The sequence below is a fragment of the Rhinopithecus bieti genome, unplaced genomic scaffold (assembly GCF_001698545.2).
Source record: "Rhinopithecus bieti isolate Rb0 unplaced genomic scaffold, ASM169854v2 scaffold_36840, whole genome shotgun sequence".
In the NCBI taxonomy this organism is placed as follows: Eukaryota; Metazoa; Chordata; class Mammalia; order Primates; family Cercopithecidae; genus Rhinopithecus; species Rhinopithecus bieti.
The window spans coordinates 656,279-682,144 of NW_016816502.1; the positions used below are offsets into that span (position 1 = coordinate 656,279).

At 36.8% G+C, this 25,866-nt stretch overlaps 1 pseudogene; it reads left to right on the forward strand.

Annotated features, from left to right (window-relative positions):
- The first annotated feature begins 18,991 nt into the window (after positions 1–18,991).
- Positions 18,992–23,943, forward strand: LOC108517121 (peptidyl-prolyl cis-trans isomerase A pseudogene; annotated as a pseudogene).
- The last annotated feature ends 1,923 nt before the right edge of the window (positions 23,944–25,866 follow it).

Below are 25,866 nucleotides of genomic sequence, written 5' to 3' on the forward strand. Positions count from 1 at the left end.
AGTCATGAGATGCAAAAGTAATGGTAGTCAAAAAAAAAAAAAAAAAAAAGTCATAAACTTGTGGAAACCTAACAAAATTGATCCTATAAAGCATATACACCAATGTCTAATTCAGGGGTTAAAATTAAAATCTTGGACAAAAACTACATATAAATCAGAAGAGGAGTGAAGAGAGTTAAAGCATTCTAAGGTCCTTATCCTTTTCAAGAGAAAGATAAAGGTATTTATTAATTCTAGATTTTAGTAAGTGAAATACAGAATTTCTAGGGTAATCACTAAAAGGAAAGAAATAGAGTATATAATTTTCAAGCAGGGAGAGGGAAAATGTTGGATAAAGAAAAAAACCCCCAAAGATGGTAAGAATTAGGAGAAAGTGCAGCATGCAGGGGAAGAAACATGGGAAAAAAGATGGAAAATAGAAAACTCACGATGAGATACTAGCAATGAATCAAAAAATCAATAATCATTGTTAATGTAAAACAGACTTTTTTCCTCAGTTTTTTTTTTTGTTTGTTTTTTGTTTTTGTTTTGTTTTGTTTTTTTTTTTAAGACATCTAAAACAGAGAAGGTAGCTGGGTGCTGTGGCTCACACCTGTAATCCCAGCATTTATGGGAGGCCAAAGCAGGAGAATCGCTTGAGCCCAGGAGTTTGAGACCAGCACGAGCAGTGCTGTCTCTACAAAACATTTTTAAAAAAATTAGCCAGGCGCATGGTGGCGCATGCCTGTAGTCCCAGCTACTTGGAAGTCTGAGATGGGAGGATCGCTTGAGTCTGGGTGTTCACATCTGCAGTGAGCCTTGTTCTTGCAACTGCATTGGGTGACAGAGCAAGACCGTATGTCATTTAAATAAACACCAAATACAAACAAACAAAAAAAAACTCCTCAAACAAAGAAAGTTTAAATGTCAGAGAATGTAAAAAAATTTATACCAGATAAATACTCCAAAGAGAACTAATATAGTAGTAATGGGTTTGTTTGTTTGTTTGTTTGTTTGTTTGTTTTGAGATGGCGTTTCACTCTTGTTGTCCAGGCTGGAGTACAATGGAGTGATCATGGACCCCTGCAACCTCCGCCTTCTGGGTTCAAGCAATTCTCCTGCCTCAGCCTCCCAGGTAGCTAGGATTACGGGAATGTGCCACCACGCCCAGCTAATTTTGTAGTTTTAGTAGAGACAGGGTTTCTCCATGTTGGTCAGGCTGGTCTCAAACTCCCAACATCAGGTGATCCACCCGCCTCAGCCTCCCAAAGTGCTGGGATTATAGGCATGAGCTACAGTGCCCAGCCTATAGTGGTAATGTTATACAAGTAGTCTTTAAAGCAAAATCTTTAGTAGAGATTACTAGAGATCAATATTGACAGAAAAATCAATTCACCAGGAAGATATAACAATTCTAAATGTGTGTAACATAGCTTCAGTGTACACAAAAGTCCACTGTCAATAGTTAAAGAATTTTAACTCCTTTCATTTAGTATTTGATAGATTAAGCAAACAAAGTGTCAGGAAATAGGTGATTTGAACAATACTGTATAATTGAAATCTTGACTTAATGGACATGTGTAGAGTCCAACAAGTGAAGACTATACTTTTTTCCCATGAATAAACATTCATATAAGTTGATCATATTCTAGGTCATAAATTTCTTTCTTTCTTTCTTTCTTTTTTTTTTTTTGAGACAGAGTTTCGCTCTTTTTGCCCAGGCTGGAGTGCAAACCTCGGCTCACCGCAACGTCCGCCTCCCGGGTTCAAGCGATTCTCCTGCCTCAGCCTCCCGAGTAGCTGGGATTACAGGCATGCGCCACCACCCCGGCTAATTTTGTATTTTTAGTAGAGATGGGGTTTCTCCATGTTATATTTTTAGTAGAGATGGGGTTTCTCCATGTTGGTCAGGCTGGTCTTGAACTCCCGACCTCAGGTGATCCACCTGCCTCAGCCTCCCAAAGTGCTGGGATTACAGGCGTAAGCCACCGCGCCCGGCAATATATGAAAATTTCAAGGATTAATTTTTATTTACTCCACAATTAACTACTGAGTACCACATGCCAGGCACTTAGCTAAGAATATGGCAAAGGGCAAAACAGACCAAAAAAAAAAAAAAGTTTGTATATTTGCCCCTGCCTAAATCTCAAGTTGAAATGTAATCCCCAGTGTTGGAGGTGGGGCTTGGTAGGAGGTATTTGGATCATGGGGGTGGATTATTTATGGCTTGGTGCTCCCTTTGATAGTGAGTTCACAAGGACAGCACCAAACCATAAGGGATCTACTCTCATGACCCAAATGACCATATTTGGTTGATTAAACATGCATGGCTCTCCCACCTCTTGCTCCCGTTCTTGCCATGTGAGATGCTGGCTCCCTGTTTGCCTTCCGCCATGAGTGAAAGCTTCCTGAGGCCTCACCAGAAGCTGAGCAGATGCTAGCACCATGCTACCTATACAGGCTGCAGAACCATGAGCCAGTTAAATCTCTTTTTTTTTTTTTTTTTTTTTTTTGAGACGGAGTCTCGCTGTGTCGCCCAGGCTGGAGTGCAGTAGCCGGATCACAGCTCACTGCAAGCTCCGCCTCCCGGGTTCACACCATTCTCCTGCCTCAGCTTCCCGAATAGCTGGGACTACAGGCGCCCGCCACCTCGCCCGGCTAATTTTTTGTGTTTTTTTAGTAGAGACGGGGTTTCATCATGTTAGCCAGGATGGTCTCGATCTCCTGACCTCGTGATCCGCCCGTCTCGGCCTCCCAAAGTGCTGGGATTACAGGCTTGAGCCACCGCGCCCGGCCAAATCTCTTGTTCTTTATAAATTTTCCCAGGTTTATAGCAATGCAAGAATGGCCTAATACAATAAGTAAGTGGGTAAAATACATAATATGTCAGGTAATGATATATGCCATGAAAGCGAACGTGCAGGGACAGGGCTAGGAAGTATTGGGTGAGTGGACTGCAGTTTTAAATAAGATTGCCAGATTTCTTAAATTTTACTCCTGAGGTAAATTATCTTGTTCTCCCTCATTCATCTCACCTTAGCCTTAGCCTTGGCCCTGGAAAATACAAATTGTTATGAAAAAGGCTTTTTTGGGGGAGTGGAGGCTTGTTTTACAAAATAAAGAATCATACTATTAAAAAAAAAAAAGATTGCCAGGGAAGGGCTCACTAACAAGTTAAAATATTAGTTAAATCCCAGCAGTTTGGCTGGAGCAGTGAATGAGAAGGAGAGGAATCAGACAATGGGTCAGAGAGCAACAAGTGGCCAGGTCATAAAGGACTTTGTAGATTATTGTAAGGAATTGAGAGTATTCTCTTGAATAATAGGGAATCTCAATAGATGATTTGAAACTATCTATTGAATGGATAACTCAGATCCTGTGTTGAGAATTGTCCTTAGAAGGTCAAGGAGAAGGAGACCCATTGGGAGGCTACTGCAGTAATTGAGTAAGCAATAGTGGCCAATTACAGATTGGTAGCAAAGGGAATGAAGATAGAGTGGTGGATTTTGAACATATTAAAGGTTTTGACAACAGGATTTTCTAACAGATTGGATAAAGAATATAATAGAGAAGTGAAGCATGACTTCAAGTGTTTTGACCTGAGAATTGTTTTTGACAAGATTGATAAGGCTCCAGAAAGAACAGGTATGTGGGGAAAGAGTAGTAGTTTGGTTTTGGAAATGTTGAGTTTGAGTGAGAAATTCAGAAGTGAGTTCTCAGACAGGGCTATGAAGGGAAATATATATATTTAAAATGTTTTTCTTGGAAAAGAAGAAAGACTCAAAATTAATGAGCCATGAAATTTTTAAAACTTGCAAAAAATACCAGTAAAATAAATCTGAAGAAAGAAGGAAGGAAATAAAGATATGTTTAGAAATAAAGTAACAAAAACCAAAATTATAAAATAGGATTAATAAAGCTAAAAATTTCTTCTTTGACTCAATATTAGTCAAACAGAAAAAAAAGTAAAGGGAATACCATGAACAATTTATGACAGCAAACTTGAAAAATGGGGAAAACTGAAAATTTCTTAGGTACATAAAACCAAAACTGACCAAAAAAGAAACAGAAGATTTAAATAGTCCTATACACATGAAATAAATTGTTAATTAATGTTTCTCCGATAAAATAAACCACAGTCCCAAGATGTTTTTGGCAAGTGAGGTTCCGTTGCTATATTCACACAACTCTTTTCTATGTTGTTGTTGTTTTTTTTCAGTCCTTTTTATCAAATGCTTTTTTTACATAGTTGTAATCATTGAATAACGTGAAATTTTAACATTTTAAAAAAATCCTAAGAAGTTTGATTCATTATGATGGCATTCCAGGAGACTTTGTACGGTAATTGAGTGAACTGCATCTGCAGACCCACCATACTCTTGATGAAGACAGTTGTTGACCTCAAACTCCAGACTGTCCCCTGCTGATGACCTCATCATGCTTCTTGTCAGCAAGCTTGGCTCTCTTTAGTTTGGTGAGGATTAAAAGACATACAGTGCCTACATTCACTCTATTAAGTAACTGGCCTTTAAGGACATTTGATTACAGCACCAGCAGAAATTAGTATATACTAGAGATGGCTATAGACACTTCTATTACAAAGCTACAGTTGTATTAAAGCTGTGGGATGAGGACAGCCTTTACCAACATGGTCAAAATCAAAACTTTTTTTTTTTTTTTTTTTTTACTGTGTAGTGAAGGGCATACATAGTATGTGCAAACTGCAGCTATTAAGAGAGATATGATGATTTTTGGCTGTTTACATTCATGAATACTTTATAAAATCTAGAATTTTATAGTTAGATATTCTACTCTATTGAAGTCTGAAAAGAAACATGCAGAGAAAATATAATCAAGAATTTATTTGGCAGATTTATAATATCTGCAGAGCTCATAGCTCTAGGAAAGGCCATAACACTTAAAATATGAACATCGGTAAATGTTCAGAATGTGTCACTGGATGTGAAATATATTTGTATTTCCTTTCTGTTTAATACAATGTAGACACAACCTTAATAATCCTCTACACTATTATCACATATTTAAACTTAACTGAACTTGCCGGGTGTATGCCTGTGGTTCCAGCTACTTGGGAGGCTGAGGCAGGAGGATTGCTTGAATCCATTTTATTTTTTAATTAAAAAAATAAAATAGGCTGGGCATGGTGGCTCACGCCTATAATCCCAGCATTTTGAGAGGCCGAGGTGAGTGGATCACCTGAGGTTGGGAGTTCAAGACCAGCCTGGCCAACATGGTGAAACCCTGTCTCTACTAAAAATAGAAAAATTAGCCAGGCGTGGTGGCAGGCACTTGTAATCCCAGCTACTCAGGAGGTTGAGGCAGGAGAATCACTTGAACCTGGGAGGTGGAAGCTGCAGTGAGCCGAAATGGCGCCACTGCACTCCAGCCTGGGTGACAGAGCGAGACACTGCCTCAAAAAAAAAAAAAAAAAAAAAGAAAGACATAAAATAAAATAAAATAAACTTAGTAGAACTCAAAAAACCATGGACAGGTGATATAATCTTTTTTTATTTCTAGTAAGTGCTCTCAAGCATCTGTCTCCTAGAGGAGACAAGGATAAGTACAACTCATTTCTTTTGTTTTGAATTCTCCCCCTTTCATTTTCCTTCTCCATAGATATGCATGTTTAACTAATAAAATATTCAGCTTGCTATAGATTCTTGTCCTTATTCTCTATCTCATTACATTTTATTTAAAAAGGTATTTAAGTTTTGTCAATACCTGGAAACTGAAGGTCACCTGTCTAAATTATAATGAGGTAACAAATATTAGCATTCCTCAAAGATCACATTGTTTATGGGCCTCAGCAGTGTTGAATTAGTTGAAAAAATACATCACTTTTGTGAAATCTTTTTTTTTTTTTTTGAGACAGAGTCTCGCTCTGTCACCCAGGTTGGAGTGCAGTGGCCGGATCTCAGCTCACTGCAAGCTCCGCCTCCCGAGTTTTAGGCCATTCTCCTGCCTCAGCCTCCCGAGTAGCTGGGACTACAGGCGCCCGCCACCTTGCCCAGCTAGTTTTTTGTATTTTTTTAGTAGAGACGGGGTTTCACCGTGTTAGCCAGGATGGTCTTGATCTCCTGACCTTGTGATCCGCCCGTCTCGGCCTCCCAAAGTGCTGGGATTACAGGCTTGAGCCACCGCGCCCAGCCACTTTTGTGAAATCTTTAATGAACACTCTGATCACATGTGGTTATTGCTATGGAAGGGTATGTATTTGTCTTTTGGTTCATAGGTTTAATAAATAAAAGTTGTTTAAAACTAAAGCCCTCCCATTAATTCAGGTTTTCCTGATCCATAGACTGCCTAGCCACTATAGTTCTTTGGAACACTTATGTTTTTTCTAAAGCAAAAATAGCTTTCGGATTACAGGAATAACACATGATTTTTTTTTCAAGACATAAATATTATGGCCTTCTATTTATGTTAATAAACATAGATCTACATCACACATTATTAAGGATAGACTACCATAATTTATTCAACCATCCTGCTATATATAGACATGAACAATTTCCAGTGTTTTGCTACTATCAACAGTGCTGCAATAAATAAAAATAAGCACCAACTTTTGCCCCCTTGAAGGTGATGCTGCCCTTCATTGACAGTATATATTTTGAAACAAAATGCCTCCTTTTGAAAATTAAACAGAACCCCACACCATCAAACTAGTAGGAGAGTCATCCTGGATTTGGGAGAATTAGTGGAGGTATGTGAGATTTCCTCATACTTTTAAGATTCTTTCCAACATGAGATTCTGTGATCCTATTTATCAGGCTCCTTTGAGTAGAAAAGTCACACACATTATTTGTGTGTGTATAAAACATACACACATCACACATTTCTCTGTACATTTATCTGATTATTTCCTGAAAATAAATTTCTATAAATGGAATTACTGAGTCAGAAGTGTGTATACATTTTAAGGAATCTTGATACATATTGTCATATATTCCTGTCACTATTTTTTTGTGAAGTTTACTTACTACACCCACAGTTGAAATAATCGGTATTTTAAAGTGTTGACATTTGGGAACACTTTGGCTTCTTGTTGTTTTATTTTTTTTAATGTATGAAATTCTTACTTTTTTATTGATTTTAAATAATTATAAACTTTATTTTACAGTAGCTTTAGTTTCACATTAGTATTAACCAGAAAGAACAGATAATTCCCATGTACTCCCTGTTACCACCTGCTTTAACTTTATTTTTTTTACGAATGATGATTGCATACATTTCATATATATAAATGAATATATATTCATATAAATATATGGATTGAATGACTACTATTTAATGTGTGCTGGTCAAAGCTAAGGGCTTTATAAACATGCTCTCATTTAAACCTCACATTCCACCATGTAACCATATATTATTCCTATTTTATAGATTAGTACACAGATTAAATAACTTGCTCAATAACCACAATATGTGATAGACTGGAATTAGAACTTCAGTCCATGTGTGTGATGTGTTTATGTTTTGTGTGACCTCAGAGTCTATACCTTTCACCTTCATACTATGAAATAAACCACTTCAGGATACAACGAATTTTCTTCTAGAGGTATTTGATAAAAAGGGAGATACATATTGGTGTAGAGGGCAGTATGGTATAGAGGATAACAACACGAAAGTTTGAATATGAGGACATTTTTTTTTTTTTTTTTTTTTTTTTTTGAGAAGGAGGCTCGCTCTGTCACCCAGGCTGGAGTGCAGTGGCCGGATCTCAGCTCACTGCAAACTCCGCCTCCCGGGTTTACGCCATTCTCCTGCCTCAGCCTCCCGAGTAGCTGGGACTACAGGCGCCCGCCACCTCGCCCGGCTAGTTTTTTGTATTTTTTTAGTAGAGACGGGGTTTCACCGTGTTAGCCAGGATGGTCTCGATCTCCTGACCTCGTGATCCGCCTGTCTCGGCCTCCCAAAGTGCTGGGATTACAGGCTTGAGCCACCGCGCCCGGCCAGAGGACATTCTTAATATATCTTAGCTTCAGTTTCTTAATTTGTAAGGACAATCATGGTACTTGTCACACTGGGGTGTTGTGAGAATATAATAATTCATGTAATAAGAATTTAGGGTATAATCTGGCAGATAATAAGGGCACAATGAATGCTAACCATTATTGATGACAGTGTTCTAGAGATATATGAATTAGATAAAGATAGACTAAATGATCTTTAGAACAGCATTTCTCAACCTTTTTTCATTATTGCCCCTAAAGGAGAAAATATATTTAAGTTAATTTTAAATTAAGTGATTTTAATTTCTTTCTAACAAGATCAATTAAATGCTAAGGAATAAGACTTTTCATGTAGGGCTGAGCTTTGGAGGGACAGAAATCACTGGTATTAGCTAAGAGTTTTTTCAGTCCTTAAGCACCAACTTTTGCCCCCTTGAAGGTGATGCTGCCCTTCATTGACAATATATATTTTGAAACAAAATGCCTCCTTTTGAAAATTAAACAGAACCCCACATCATCAAACTAGTAGGAGAGTCATCCTGGATTTGGGAGAATTAGTGGAGGTATGTGAGATTTCCTCATACTTTTAAGGTTCTTTCCAACATGAGATTCTGTGATCCTATTTATCAGGCTCCTTTGAGTAAAAAAGTCAAGTCTCAGTGTCCTAAGCTAAGCTTCTCCTGTCTAGTGGGTTCAAAATTTTCCAAGTTCTCAGTGAACAATTAAGGAATATCTGTAATAAGTCATGAAGAATGCCACACAAATAGTTTACTGTAGGGTTAAATAAATTTACAAGTGTTTATTTGAGACGTCCAGTAATATTTACAACCATAGCTTGGCTACATGCTACTAAGTGAGCTTACATTTTTTACAATGAAACTTAGTTCTGGGAGTGGTTAGGCAAATGGGACCATGTGATGTCAGTTGAGGGTGCTGCTCTGCATTGAGCCATTGTGCAGTTGTCTAATGTCTGCATAGAGCCATTTTCTCTTACTTCGGGCTGAGCGAAGCTGTAATGAGGAGCTTTCAAAAAATACTGGTGCTCTGATTAGTCTTACCATTAGGAAAAAAGAAGGGCTACCCCAAAAATGCCAGTCCTAAGAGATCAATGGTTTTAGAGGTCATAGTCTACTTCTAATCTGCTATAAGAATGGGAATTTAAATTTTTTTGTAGTTACCACTTTTCTTAACTTTGTCATGGAGAGAACACCTACCATGCATACTTCTACAGTAGTTATTGAGCTCAAATGAAATATTTGAAAGTTCTTAACAAAAGGTAACTGAATATTATTACCATTTTTGTTATAGCTGTAGTAAATTCCTGCCATTCTTTGGGGTTACATACAGCAGAAAAGCCTTCTGAATCGCTTTAGTAGAGCATACCACTGATTAGAATGCTGGCACTGAAGAGACCTTGCTAGGTCAGCACATTACCTACACTGACTCATTCTTCCACATGGGCCATGAGGTGCTGAGTTCAAATTTGTGCTAGTTGGCTATTAATATAATCCTTACAGCAATGCTATTTCAGTCCACCCATTCCAAGTCAGTACATGGCCAGGGACCTTTACTTTGACTGCAGTTGCCAAAGTTGATTGTATAAAACAATAGTCAGCAAATTACAACCTGCCTCTCATCTTTGTAAATACAGTTCTGTTGGAACACAGCCAAGCCCATTTGTTTGCATATTGCCGATGGCTGCTTTCACACTATAGTGGCAGGGTTTACTTGTGACAGGGTTCATATATCCCTCAAAGTGTATTACTGTTTGGCCCTTTACATAAAAAGTTTGCGAACTTGTTATAAACTAAACAGCAAGAGATAGTTTTTTGGAACATGCAGTCTGAATACGAAAGGAAAGAGAAGGAAGATGTAAGAAGAGTTCCATTTGTAATATTGTGTTAATTTTTTCATAAGTAAGAGGTTATTGAATAAATGATTTCATAGGTCCTAGCACTCAGTTGAGAGTTTTATTGTGAGAATAGATTAAGAGGTAATTTTGACACATGAAACACTACAGACATGGACCAACCTAGGTGTGCTATCGCAGTGGTGGGTTTGGGTCCACATATAGTAGCATTGAGCTATGTGTCAGTTGGGGAAGAGGTAGGACAGGTGACAGGCAGGGAATAAAGACAAACAACCATGAAAATCAAGACAGACTTGAAATGATCACAGTGAGTGCACATGAAACACAAAGAGATTAAGGCAATTAGAAATATGTATTTGATATAGAAGACAGATGACTCAGCATTAAACTAATAGGAATAGAAGATTACTCAAATATATAATGCAATAAAAAGTCTCTGAAATGAAAAAAGAATCTAGAAGTGTGACCCAAGAATATTATACCCAGTTGAGATTTTTGTCACGTTTAGAGGCAACAGGCAAATATTCTCAATCATGTAAGTCTTCAGAGAATAATAGCATCTGTGAGTCCTTCATGAAAAAACTGCTTAACAACAAATGTTAATAGAAGACTTATCAGAAATGGAGAATCTGAATGAAAAAACAAAGAATCATGGTGGCGAGCAATCCACTTATGAGTAACTAATGCTAAACAACCATAGATATTATGATTAGAAAAGAAATTGAGTATTGTTTTTAAAGACAGGGACTTGCTGTGTTGCTGGAGGTGGAGTGCAGTTGCTGTTCACAGGCATGATCATAGTGCATGTCTGCCTTGAACTCCTAGCCTCAAGCAATCCTCCTTGCTCTGCCTCCAGAGCAGCTGGGACTAAGGCACAGGACACTGTGTCTGGCAAAAATTGGCTATTATCTTGGTTAATGTAAAAATACAACTATATGATAAAATTGGACTTTGGAGAAAAGAGAAATGGAGAAAATATCAGTTATCACTTTCAAAACAAAGAGTCCAGAATACTGTTTAAAAGTCATATGAATAGCTAAAAAAAAAATTCTGCATAATTTCTTAACTTTAGAGGGATCTTTTAGAAAATAATGTATGATCAGGAAACATGTATTTGAAAGTTAATAATTCCTATAAAATATCGCTTTTCTTTTTTAAGTAAAATTAAATTTAATACTCTTTATTTTCTTTTTTTTTTTTTTTTTGAGACAGGGTCTCTGTTGCCCACTCTGGAGTGCAGTGGCCTGTTCATGACTCACTGCAGCCTCAACCTCTCAGGCTCAATCAATCCTTCCACTTCAGCCTGCCGAGTAGCTGGGACTACAGGCTCACCCCACCACACTTGGCTAATTTTTAAATTTTTTGTAGAGATAGGGTTTTACCATGTTGCCCAGGCTGGTCTCAAACTCCTGGGCTCAAGCATTCTGCCTAACTCAGCCTCCCAAAGTGCTGGGATTACAGGTGTGATCCACTGCGCCCAGCCATAATACTCTTTATTAATAATAGGACGTATAACATAAACCTATTAACATAGAAGAATCCCTTCATATCCCTCCATCTATTTGTTATATACTCATAAAAGATATGGAGGGTGATGCATATCTAATGTGAACCATGTTAATTTCTGGGTATTGCAAAGTGCAAGTGATATATATTTCCATCTTTGTGCTTCTTGTATTGTTTGAATTATTTTTATGAACACAGATACATTTTACGAAAACAAGAGTGATTATTTTGTCCATATTAAAAAAAACTAACTAAATGGGTGGAAGTATATCTATCCAGATGTGAACAGTGGTAATTAAGTTGTTCTTTGTATTTTCTTATTTTCAAAATTCTTAAGTTTTTTAATTACAAATGAATAATAGTACTAAAATTGTACCTGAACTATAGTCTTAAGGACTTTCATGTTATAGGGAAACTGAAGCAGGAAGTATGCCTAAGAGTAATCTAGTTTGTAAATAAAACATTTTATCATACTTGTTAAGAAAACCGATTTTTAGCAGGGTATGGTAGTTCACACCTGTAGTTCCAGCTACTTAGGGGGCTGAAGTAGGAGGATCACTTGACCCTAGGAGTTTGAGGCAGCAGTGAGCTATGATTGCACCACTGCCCTCCAGCCTGGGTGACAGAGCGAGACCTCATCTCTGAAAAAAAAGAAAAGAAAATTGATTTAATTTATAGAAGCAAAAAGTTTCACGTTCATGTAAAGTAAATTAATTTCTGAGGGAGCCAGCTCATTTTTCAAATCTATGGGATCACCTTAGAGTTTCATACATTGGGCTCACTCAGACCACAGGGGACAAGCAGAGCTAAGAAGATCAGTATTATTAGCATAATTTGTTCTCCTGGCAGTACTCGGTACTATTCATAGTCTTGGTGACTAAAGTATTAATAAACACCACTGATGACCCAAAGAAGAATAACACATTTTCTAGTCACTCTGAGCAGAATATTGTTTTACTTTCTATTTCCAGATAATCTCTCTCTCTCTGTCTCTCCCTTCCCCTCCCCTCACCCCCGACTTCTTTTCTACACACCCACACATACACCTGACCAAAAAAAAAAAGGGGGGTGGGGGAGGGATTCTACTGATTTTACCAGGATATGCATGTAACAATACCTCATTAAAGAGGAAAAAATTGGTTGCAAAAAATAGTTAGATGGAAAAAATAAGTTCTGTTATTCAATAGTGCAGTAAGAAAATTATAGTGAACAGTAACTTGTACATTTCAAAATAATTAATAGCTAGAAGAGAAGTGTAACATTTCCAACACAAAGAAAAGATAAATGAGGTGACAGATATCCCAGTTACCCTAATTTGATCCTTACACATTGTACACAGGTGTCAAAATATCACATGTACCTCCAAAATAGATGCAAGTATGATATATCAATTTTTAAAACGTGGGAAAAAAGGAAAAGCTCTAAACCTTCCTCCCCAAGCCCACATTTTTAGGTGACGCTTCCATGCCCTGAGATACTGTGAATCTTGGAGCTTGAATGCCTCACCACTCTCGCTCTGAGAAGCACAGCTTTAACCTTTGTCAGCCTTGTCCTCACTGCTCCTATCTCTTTTCACCCCCTCACTTGCACCGTTTGCAAAAACAAAACAAAACAACAACAACAACAAATAAATGAAAGAATCAGGCTAGTGCTTGGAGCAGGTCATGTGCTACCAACATAAAATTAAGTAGGGAGAGTGTTCTACCCTAAATGGTGACACATGTGCATAGTTTAAATGGCACTAGACTTAACTGGCTTTATTTTCATGTTCCCCACTTTATTGTTGCTTTCCTCATAATCTTCTACAAATTTTTCTTTAGATTTTGCAAACATCATTAACTCAATAGATACTTGTCTACCATATGCCTTGCACTATGCCAAGAGTGAAGAATAGAGCTCAAAAGTCTACTTTGTTGTAGTTATTGAGGCTGTAACCCCATGCTTGGTGTAATTTAGGATTAGGAACCTGTGATCAGTATCAGGATATTCCAATTTACACATGTATTATCTCAGTAGCTGTTTTGGCCACAATATTACACTGTTTAGTCTTGATTTCTTTGTATGATCCACTCTGTAAATGTTTCTGAATATTCTCATCTAGTCCCTCCCCATCTTATCAATTTTATGAATTTTATTTCCAGTGACTCACAATTACTATTAAAGAACTTTAATCTTTTCTGACTACATGTACTAGGTGATTAAGGTCACTATGAATTCTGACCTGGTCCTTTTCTTCCATCTTGTCCTGTCATGAAAACACTCTACTAAGATCTGCAACACAGCTGGAAGACAGACATACATTTAGTTAATTTCCCAAGTTCCTGTTCTTGTAGTTAAAATTATTCAGACACTGCATCCAGATAACTGACATTTATCATTAGAACATATTTCATTCTTTTTTGTTGTTGTTGAAGTATGTTGAATTTTTATTAATTTACTCTGAAGGTTTTAAGATATAATTTCTAGACGTTATCTTACTGTTATATATAACAGTAAGATATATATAATGCTATATATTAATATATATAGCACAGAGTTGGAAATAACTATGTTCTTTTCCTATTCTTTTATTGTTGGCTTTAAACAGTGAAAGAATTTGACCAACAATATTTTGAATTCAAATCTCAAAAGATTCTAAAACACACTTCTTGGGTAAAATATTCACAAAATTTAGAATTCCTGTCATTTTCTATATTTTCAAAATATAATTCATTTTAAATTACTGCTTACTTTTCAACATGATATTTTCTAGAATTGCAAACAGTAAAATTTAAACAACTGAAAAAAAATTCTGTATAATAGATTAAATTTTACAGTTTCAGTTTTTAGGTTATATATTCAAAGAGAGTCCATTTGCTGTCTCTGTTTTCAATACTGTGATAAAGTAACCTGTGCTTTTTTGTTGGTTGGTTTGTTTTCTGAGATGAGACTCTGTCGCCAGGGCTGGAGTGCAGTGGCCTGATCTCGGCTCACTGCAACCTCCGCCTCCTGGGTTTAAGCGATTCTCCTGCCTCAGCCTCCGAGTAGCTGGGATTACAGACGCTCGCCACTACGCCCAGCTAATTTTTTGCATTTTTGGTAGAAATGGGGTTTCACCATGTTGGCCAGACTGGTCTCGAACTCCTGACCTCGTGATTCGCCTGCCTTTGTCTCCCAAAGTGCTGGGATTACAGGCATGAGCCACCATGCCCTGCCACCTGTGCTTGTTTTCTTTAGAGCCAGCTTTCCTTGAATGCTGCTTTATTTTCCATTTGCATCTTTCTCTACTTTTCTGAGAGTAACTAATGCCTAGGATAATAATTGTAATATCTGAGCAGAAGTCTAGAAAAGTTGTTGCTATGTTGTTGATACAAATATCCAGAATAATGTAGCCATTAACAATCAGTAGCATATTCAAGTTTGGAGTGCATTATTATGCATTCTTTCCAGAAGTATTTTATTCTTATTGAGTAAAGCAGAAACTGTGTAGTAAACCACATTCTTTAATGTGTAAGTCCAGTGGTGTCTGAACCACTTGAGTCCATGTAAAAGTCATTTGAAATTTTAGCAAAACTCAAACAAGAAATTATCTTTAAAATGTACACAACCTGATAATCACTGGGGACAGGATCTAAAACTATAGACTGTAATTACCCCCAAATTTAGTAAAACTATAATTAACCCTCTGTTATCTAAAAATTTCACCTGCATACTTCATTTCTGAAAAAAAGTATATTAATTATAAAAGCAATATCACAGCAATAAAGTTTAGAAAATGGAGAAAATTCCTTAATCCCACAAGCTAATACAAATATCTTTTGAATGTATTCACTCTTTTATTTATGATTTTTACAGTAAAGACCAAGGAGGACTTATAATTCCGCATTTGGCCATTTTACCCTGAAATTCTATGAATTTTTGCTTTTATATTTTGAGGCTCTTAGGAAAGTGGAAATTTAAATTGTTATATTTTCCTTTCTGATGAATTTATTCTTTGTTATTTAGTAGTTACCCTCTTTATCACCAATACTGCTTTTGTCTTAAAATTTTGTCAAATATTAAACATCCCAGCTCTCTTTTCATTGGTGTTTACCTTATATAACTTTTCTCTCCCCCATCTCTCTTTCAACCGTTCTCTGTCCTTTTTATTTGTGTCTCATAAACTTCACACAGCTGGATTTTGTTTTTTTATCCAATATGGCAGTATAACCTTTAATTGGCAAGTTCATTCCATTTACATTCATTGTAATTATTGACATATATGTGGACTTGTTTGAACTAATTTTATTAGTCTCTTTTTTTCTCTGCTTTTTTCTTCCTTGCCTTTGAAAAATACGTGGGGCATGTGTGTCTTATTCTTCCATATTTTTTTCAGATTTATGCTAACAATTTCTATTATCTTAGTGTTACCCTTAAATTTTTGCCTTGCGTATTTAATACAATAAAGTTTTAAGTTAAATATCTTAAACACTACCCCTAGACAATCCAAAAACCTTAGAATGCTTTAAATCTGGACACGTCTCTCCAGACTATCTTACACAGATGTTTATGTATGTGTGTATATATATGTACTTACATGTTTGTATTTTACTATTCCTTTTTATATCTCAGATCATTCTATGATCATTTTTCTTTATTTCTAAAGTACATCTTTTAGAAGTTCCTTTAATAGAGGTCTCTTGGTGAGAAACTGTTTATCTGAAAATGTATTTATATCACTTTCATCCTCTAACAATAGGTTTGATCTACAATGCAAAATGGACACTTGGAAGATGTTATTTGATTTCATTTTGCTTTTTGTCATTGCTGTTGTATCATATGGATGATTTGTCTCTTTTCCTCTGGCTAGTTTGGAACTTTTTGTGTTGCTCTTCTACAGTTTCACTATGATGTGTCTACTTTTGGGTTTATTTTATTCTACTTAGGAAAATAGATTTATATCACTTCTGTAAAATTCTCAGTCACTGTCTCTTCAATTAATTCCTTTTTCTCAGTTCTCTTTACTGTCTTAGAGTTCAGAATTCATATGTTTCTGTTTCCTCATCTGTTCTCCGTATCTCTTAGCTTCTTTCATCTTTTTCGTCTTCTTACTACTCTCTATGCTCTATTCTGGGTAATTTCCTCAGCTATGTATTCCAGATCACTGTTCAAGTATGTTTCATCTGTTGTTAAACCCCATACATTGAGACTTTTTTAATTTTTAAAAGTCTATTTTTCATTTTAGAAGTTCCATTTTATTGTTATGCATACCTTCCCAGTTATTCCTGATACTCTGGTATTTCTTCCCCATCTTTGTGGTTCCATGCTTCATTTCTTTAAACGTTTTTTACCTGCTTATTCTGTACTCTGTATCTCAGTACTCAGTATTAAATGAGGCTTTTAAAATCTTTTGTTTTTGCCCAATGAAACCATTCCAATATATAAACAAGTTGTGTGTTGTTTTTAATCTCTCTCACCCATAGTGGCTTGCCTCCTTGTATGCTTGGTGATCTTAAAGATTGTGAATGATATTTCATTGATCTTAATATGTGGGAAATTTAATGGCCTAAAAAGTGTGGATACTTTTCTTCAAAAACAGTTTGTATCTGCTTCTACTGTATGTCCAGGGTGCTAGCAACCTGGGGGCACTTTAACCCTTTCTGTGGTACCCCGTAAATGCAGGAGTATCTGATTCAGCTCCTCACATAGCTGCCACTAGCATCTGCACTCAGACTAGCCCCATTTTTCCTGGTTACATACAGACTTCAGCTCTGCTTTCTGCTCAAGATTTGTTTCTTTTTATTTGGCGGGAAAAGGGTATTTTGAAGATTTTTCTAATACTTTCTGTATGAGGATTTCAGTTGCTCCACCTATGCACCAACACTTGATATTCTGTGTCTTTTTAATTTTAAACATTTTGCTAGGTGTATTATGGTATTTAATTATGGCTTTAATTTACATATTTCCAATGACAAAGGTGAGCATCTTTTTCATGTTGTTAGTCATTTAGATACTTTTTTTGTGAAGTGCTTGTGCAAATCTTTTGCTACGTATTTTTCATTACGTAGTTAATGACTGTGCAGTAGTCCATCAAGTGGTTGTATCATAAGTTATCATTTCTTATTGAAATATCAGGTAACTTGAGAAAGAGTAACCAAAAGAAAACTTCTTTATGATCTTTGTGGTGGTGAACTTTGAATTGTGTGGAAATGGATGAAATACATTCTTTTAAATGTCTGATGACAAGATTTAAAATATGAAGTGTGGCACTTAATTTGGTTAATCAAATGTGATAGACATTGCTGATTTCCCTATCCAGTGTGTACTCTTCTTCCTTGCTAACAGAATCTTGAATTTGCTTGAGATAATAGTAAATAATTTAAAATACCTCCGTAAATACCCTTCCAGCTAGGGGGGTCATCTAGTCCATTGGCCAGTAAACTAGATCAAAAGCTACTTCATGGACAGCTATTTTTTTGTTGATACCCGTATCTTTCTATAAAGGACTGCTCAGCTGGCATAAGCTTTCTACTTTTAACCTGTCTTTTCTCTTGTCCAGATTGTGATTCAGTGTAAAGTGGAGCAGTCATTCCTAAGTGCTGAGCATTGTGCAGCAGGAGGGGAAAGGGGCCTGTTCTCTCAAGGTCCTTCACTATCCATGCATTTCCTACCCCCAGACTCTTGTTACATTGGGTAAACAAACTCTTTACTTGGTTAAAGTACTGTAATCAGCCTCTGTTAAGTGCAACCAGACCCTGCTCTAACCAGAATATCCATTTTGCTATCCCACCTCAGGTCTCTAAGCATTCTAATTTATCCAGTTTTGCTTTTCCATAATGAATTAAGCTCTTGAGGAAATGCTTTACATCTATTGCATCCCTATTGTAATAATGACTGAATTAGCCGTATCATAGAAAATTGCTCTACTGAATTTTTTTTTTTGCAATAATATATTAAATAGTGCCCTAGAGGCTTCAAGGATTTCGTGTACCTCCCTAAATTCACTTCCTCCTCCCTCCAGGCCTGGTACCTCCAGCTGATAGAAAATTCCTTATGAGTCATGACTCATTTTTTCTGATTTGATGCAGAAAAGAGAATTCTGGAAGCACATGTGGAGCATTTCATTCCAAGTTACACATGAACTTGAGAGATGTATTTTGTAGAATTCCAAGGGTAAAGGCACAAAGCCTATAAAAACACTGGCCGTCTTGTTATCTGATATGTGAGAGAAATGCAGGCAATCCATCAAAACACCCCGAAAGGGATTACATGTCTAATTTTCTTCATCTCAGTCCCAGAGGACAAATAATAAAATTTAATTAAGTAGCTGTCTCCCCAAAAAAGTATTAAATGAGGCTTTTAAATCTTTTGTTTTATCCAGTGAAACTCAGATATCACTTCGGGGAAAAATTCTTTCTGGGTTCACAAACATACTGATAGAGAACTAAAAGGAAAGTGTAAATTGAGCAATGGCTGTGTTCCATTTACAAGCATTTTAAAAGTGAATGTCAAATATACAGATGTCTAAATCATTTGATTTTCAAAGAATGTAAACTTCGCCACCACCACCTACAGCACCCCCATTCTTATTGAGAAACTTATATTAGGTAGCTAATTATGCACATAATAAGACTGTCAAAGATCATGTTGACGCCTTATCCCACTTACATTTTAGGCTGACCCAAACTCATAATACGAATAGATGTACATTTACCAAAGAGACCAGCAGCAGAACAAAAGCATAAACAAACATGAGAGTAGGCTAATTTTACCAACCTGAGGTCAAACGTAAGTATTTTTAGAAGTGAGTAACAAGATGAAGTAGATGATGAAGGTGGTATGCAGGACTGTTAATAACTGAAATTCCAAATAGAATCCAGTGAGGTTAAAGTGAAACAGTTTCAATAGGATTCCTTTATGTTGTAGAGGTTAGACTCACTTGATGACTTATGTGGCTCTGTTTCAAAGACCTCTTGAACAAAATAATTGGAACTATTTATTTACTATCAGTTCTTTTAGTGGATAGTAGCTATTCCTGGTAATATTAACATTTTTCAAATCATATAGCAAGTATTGAGCTCTCGCTCTTGTTACATATAACAAGTATTACATATAACAAGTATTGTAGCTCTTGTTACATATAACAAGTATTGTAGCTCTTGCTACAGCTGTACTTGTTGGTATGTATTAAGGATAATATTTGTTAAAAAAAATCCTTGCCCTCTGATTTAAAGTCAGGCAGGAAAGTAATGCATGCAAAGCACGTAAGCAATGTGGTCTGGCTGTAGAGTATGTGAGAGGCAAACAAGGATATGAACTAATTATATTACCATTAGATCACAAAATCAGATGGTAAACACTCTAGAAGGGCAGAGACAGTGAAAATTAATGGAGGCTGGAGTTATAGGAAACTAATAAAACAATGTTTCATAGAAAAGACCCAAGTACTGTGAGACCTTAAGGAACGGGTAGAACTGAAGTTTGATTTTCAAAATCATAGAGACAGCATAAGCCACTGATTCCCCCTTCCACTAGAAAAAGCAGCCCACAGAATGAGAGAAGATATTTGCAACACATTCATCAGACAAAGTACTTGATGTGGTTTGGCTCTGTGTCCCCACCCAAATCTCACGTTGAATTTGTAATCCTCACATGTCAGGGGCGGGGCCTTGTGGAAGGTGACTGAATCATGGGGTGGACTCCCTGCCTTGCTTTTCTTGTGATAGAGTTCTCATGAGATCTGGTTATTTGAAAGTGTGTACCACTTCCCTCTTCGCTCACTCTCTCTCTCCTGCTCCGCCATGTGAAGACTGTGCCTGCTTCTCCTTCACGTTCTGCCATAATTGTAAATTTCCTGAGGCCTCCCCAGCCATGCCTCCTGTACAGACTGTGGAACTGTGAGTCAAATAAACCTCTTCTTTATGAATTACTCAGTCTCAGGTAGTTCTTTACAGCAATGTGAGAACAGACTAATTCAGTACTCATTCAAGATATGTAAATAAACTACAGGACAATAGAAAAAGGGTGACAACTTGTAAGAAAACTGGGCAAAGGCTTGAATGGAAAATCTGCAAAAGAGATTACAGGCCAATAACCACAGGAGAAGATGTTCAACTGCATTAGTCACCAGGAAAAAACAAATTATCTTTTGCACCGTCTTATACCCATTAGGATAGCTATTATAAATAATAAGAATAATAATAAGTATTGGTAAGGATGTGGAGAAATTGGAATCCTTGTGCACTCTTGGTGGGAATGTAAAATGATACAATATGGAAAATAGTAAGGTGGTTCCTCAAAAAAAATTACAATTGCCATATGATCCAGAAGTTTCATTTCTGGGTATATAAACAAAAGAAGTGAGAGCAAGAACTCAAACAGATATGGACACCCATGTTCATAGCAGCATTATTTCCGATAGCCAAAAGGTAGAAGTAACCCAAGTGTCCATGACAGATGGATAAACAAGTGGTGGTATATACATACAATGGAATGTTATTTAGCCTTAAAAAAGAAGAAAATTCTGACACATGCTAAGACACGGATAAACCTTGAGGACATTATGCTTAGTGAAATGAATCAGTCACTAAAAGACAAATATTGTATGATTCCACTTATATGGGATACTTAGAATAGTTAAAATCATAGAGACAGTAAATAGAATGGAGGTACCAGGCCTGGAGGGAGGAGGAAGTGAATTATTGTTTAATGGGTACAGAGTTTCAGTTTAAGAAGATGAAAAGAGTTTTATATGTGGACGATGGTAACAGTAGCACAATAATGTGAATAGAATTCATTCTACTGATCTGCACACTTTAAAATGGTTAAGATGGTAAGTTTTATTATGTGTATTTTACCACAATTGAAATTTAACCACAGTGCAATATCACTATTTACCTATTAGAATGGCAAAAATGAAAAAGAAAATACCACGTGTTACCAATCAGAACAACACATATACTGATTGCTATTAGGAGCGTAAAATAGTACAATAATTTTAGATGATGTTTGCAGTGTCTACTATAACTGAACATACACAAACCTAAGACTTTACAGTTCCACTCCTAGATATATATCCAAGTAAAAATGCTTCCGTGTCTTCCCTAAGGGACTACAAGAATGTTCATAGCACAATTCGTAGTAACTCCAAATGGGAAACACCCAAATTCCTATCAAAAACAGGATGGATAATAAATGTTATATTCATGCAATGGAATATTATACAGCAGTGAGAATAAACATAATGGTAACTATTTTCAACATATGAATGAAATTCACAAACATACAGTTAAAAAATGTCAGATAAAGTGTATCCTTTGGGTGGATTATTTGAAAGGTGCCCTGGAGTAGTGTTATAGTACTGTTTCTTGATCTCCGGGCTATTTATATGGATGTGTTAACTCTGTGGAAATTCATCAAGCTATATACCTATAACTGGTACAATTTTCTGTATTTTTGTCATAATTAAAATGAGAAATTTTGAAATCCCAGCAGTTAGGTGTGTATGCATGTGTGTGTGTCTGTATGAGAGACAGTGAGTGAGAGACAGAGACAGAGAGAAATAAAAAATTGGCAAACTGTTAATAAAATTCATACAGAAATGCAAAGGACCAAGAATAACCAAGAAAATGTTTCTTGAAGAACAACAGAATTGGAGGATATTTACTATTGGCTATCAAGTCTACAGTATATGTAATATTGGCACAAGGATAAACATATAGGTCAATAGGCGAGAAGAGAGACTCCAGAAATAGATCTATGTATGGTCAATCACTTTTTCAAATAGATGTCAAGGTAATTAAGTGTGTGTGGGAGAAGATAATTTTTTCAAAAAATAGTGCTGGAACAACTGGACATCTGTGCAAAAAAATGAACCTCTACCCTTACATATCACTCTCTGCAAAAAATTAACTCAAAGGGGATCCTAACTTAAATTTAAGAGCTAAAATTATAATATTTCTAGAAGAAAATGAAGAAGTCTTTGGGACCTTGAATTAGGCAAAGAATTCTTAATTAGGACACAGAAAGCATGAATCACAAAAGAAAAAAATGATAAATGGGACCTTATTAAAAAGTTTTTAATTTATTTCTTTATACGACAAACTGTCATACACTCATAATGGGAATGTAAAATATGGTACAGCCTTTTGGAAAACAACTTGGCAGTTTCTTAAAATTTTAAACACAAACTCACCATATGACTGAGCTATTGTACTCTTAAGCATTTATCATGGAACTTTAAATCACATGTTTACACAAAGAGTTGGACAAAAATGGTTTTAGCAGCTTTATTTGTAATAACTCCAAACTGGCAAAAAAAACCAAATGTCCATCAGCAGAGGTATGGATTAGAAAATTGTGGTATATTCATATAATGGAATATTATTCAACAATAAAAAATAACACATCTGATACATCCAACAACAGTGAACCTCAAAATCATGCTTAATGAAAGAAGCCAGACCACCCCCACCACAAAAGAGCACCTACTGATAGAGCTGACCTAAGAAGCTTTGAAATGCAGTATTTCGACTTGATATGGCAAGGCAGACAAAACTGTATATAAACGCTACACTCTGGTTGGTAAATTTGTTTCTCATAGGTGCATAGTTAGCAATTCTGAAGTTCTTTTACATGTTGTGTTTTCTAAGGCTGCTGTAACAAATTACCACAGACTTGGTGGCAAGAAGCCAGAGAAATTTAATCTTTCGTAGTTCTGAAAACCGGAAGTCCAAAATCAAGGTGTTGTCAGAGCTGTGGTATCTCTGAAGTCTCTAGGGGAGAATCCTTCTTTGTATCTTCCAGCTCCTGGTGACTTCAGGTGTTCCTTGACTTGTGGCTGCTTCACTACAGTCCCTGTCTTTACCTGGCCTTCTCCTCTTGCCTCTATGTTTCTCTTCTCTGCGTGTCTCTTATAAGGATACTTGCCATTGGACTTAGGGCCCACCAGGATAATCTAATGTAAATAAATCTTGAGATCCTTGATTATGTCTGTGAAGACCCCTTTTCTAAATAAGGTTACATTCACAGCTTCCAGTGGTTAAGACATGAGCATATATTTTTGAGGATCACCAATCAACCTAACACACATGTATATAAAAATTGAATAAGTGCTTTGCAAACACTGTCACTGCCCAGAGCCCCTGACGTCAGCCATAGTCGACCCTACCGTGCTCTTTGACATCACTGTCAATGGCGAGCCCCTGGGCCACATTTCCTTAGATCCATTTGCAGACAAAGCTATTAACACAAAGACAGCAGAAAATTTTCATACTCTGAGCACTGGAGAGAAAGAATTTGGTTATTAAGAGTTCTTGCTTTCACAGTTTTATTCCAGGATTTATGTGTCTGGGTGGTGATTTCACATGCCATAGTGGCACTGGTAGAAAGTCCGCCTGTGGGGAGAAATTTGATGATGAGCGCGTCATCCTGAAGTATACAGGTTCTGGCATCTTGTCCATGACAAATACTGTACTCAACACAAATGTTTCCCATTTTTTCATTTGCACTGCTAAGACTGAGTGGTTGGAAGGCAAGCATGTGGCCTTTGGCAAAGTGAAAGAGGGCATAAATAAGGTGGAAGCCATGGAGTGCTTTGGGTCCAGGAATGGCAAGACCAGCAAGAAGATCATTTCTGACTGTGGAAAACGCTAATAAATTTGAATAGTGTTTTATGCTAACCACAAGAGAATTGCTTCTGTAGCTCAGGAGAGCACCCCTCCAACCCATTTGCTCACAGTATCCTATAATCTTTGTACTATCTCTGCTATTCTTTAGGTTCCATATTTTTCTTATTCCCTTCCATGTCTAGCTGTATTACAGAGTTACGTTTATGATCATGAAATAAAAACTAAATAACAAAAAATAAAAGTAATACAAATTGAATAAGAAAATATATTGTAAATAATGAGAGCCAGGTTTCTCACTGACATGAGAAAGAAGTTACAAATAAGCAAGAGTGAAAGGTTAGAATGACCCCTGTGGTGCTGGATTAGAGTCACAGTTATCAGCATGAACTTATATGAATATGTATACAGATATATGAGCATAAATACAGGTATTGTAGATACATGGGTTAGTATACATACATATATCTCCTACCTCTGTTCACTAACAGAAGCTGAAGCAATGACACTCAAGTAGTAACAAGTACACATAGCACTTAGATCTTTATTTCTAAATACCTTTTTTTGTCTGTTTGTTTGTTTGAGATGGCATCTCACTCTGTCGCCCAGGCTGTAGTGCAGTGGCGCGATCTCGGCTCACTGCAACCTCCACCTCCTAGGTTCAAGCAATTCCGCCTCAGCCTCCCGAGTAGCTGGGATTACAGGTGCCTGCCACCGCACCCGGCTAATGTTTGTATTTTTAGTAGAGACGGGGTTTCACCATGTTGGCCAGGGTCTCAAACTCCTGACCTCAGGTGATCCACCCGCTTCGGCCTCCCAAATCCGAATACCTTTTTCCAACAAACAGGACCAGTGCTCCTTAAAGAAATGGTTGTTTCTAGATCTAGAGCAGAGTAAATACAATATGAGCCAGGAGCATCTTATAGTGCCAGAAAGGAAGTGTCCAGAAAAAACTCTATAGAGATGGAAATTAGATTAATGAATGCCTATGGCTGAGATTGAGAATGAGAAAATGACTGCAAATGAAAATGAGGCTTCTTTTCGGGATGGTGGAAGTATTCTACAATTAGCTTGTCCTATTGGTTTTACAACTCTGCAAATATACTAAAATTCATATTGATATCATGTACCTCCTGATGTGATGAGTATGAAAGTTGAACATGTCCATACACGTCAATAAATTTTATGATGTATAAATTGTACCTCAACAAAACTGATTAAGAAGAAAATGCTCAATAAAACAAACAAAAAAAGGTCAGGCACGGTGGCTCACGCCTGTAATCCCAGCACTTTGGGAGGCAGAGGCAGGGTGATCACGAGGTCAGGAGATCAAGACCATCCTGGCCAACACGGTGAAACCCCCATCTACCAAAAATACAAAAAATTAGCCAGGCGTGGTGGCACACACCTGTAGTCCCAGCTACTTGGGAGGCTGAGGCAGAAGAATCACTTGAACCTGGGAGGCGGAGGTTGCAGTGAGCCTAGATCGCACCACTGCATTCCAGCCTGGGCAACAAAGCAAGTCTCTGACTCAAAAAAAAAAAAAAAAAAGAACAAAAAAGGATGGTGTATGTTGAAGACATGCAAGAACCAACTGAAAGTGCTACCAATGGCCAAAGTTGGAACAATCTGAGCAACAAATTAAGTAATGGTAGTATTGGATTAAAGCCCTAAAACAGAATCTTCATGATATTCATGACTCCATACTGACATACATACATACATACATAAATGGGTAAGAAGGGACAAATCTTCCTTACAGACGCATTGCAAGTACTAAATATAGAAGGAATGAGAGAAATAGGAAATCACCATTAGAACACCACAATAATAGCTACTATGAGCAAGATCCACTGATGAAGGCTGAAATTAGTGAGTGAAACTTTTAGGATGAGTGAGATATTTGCATAACCTCAAAGTATCTCCTTCTAAATATTTATTAATTACTGTG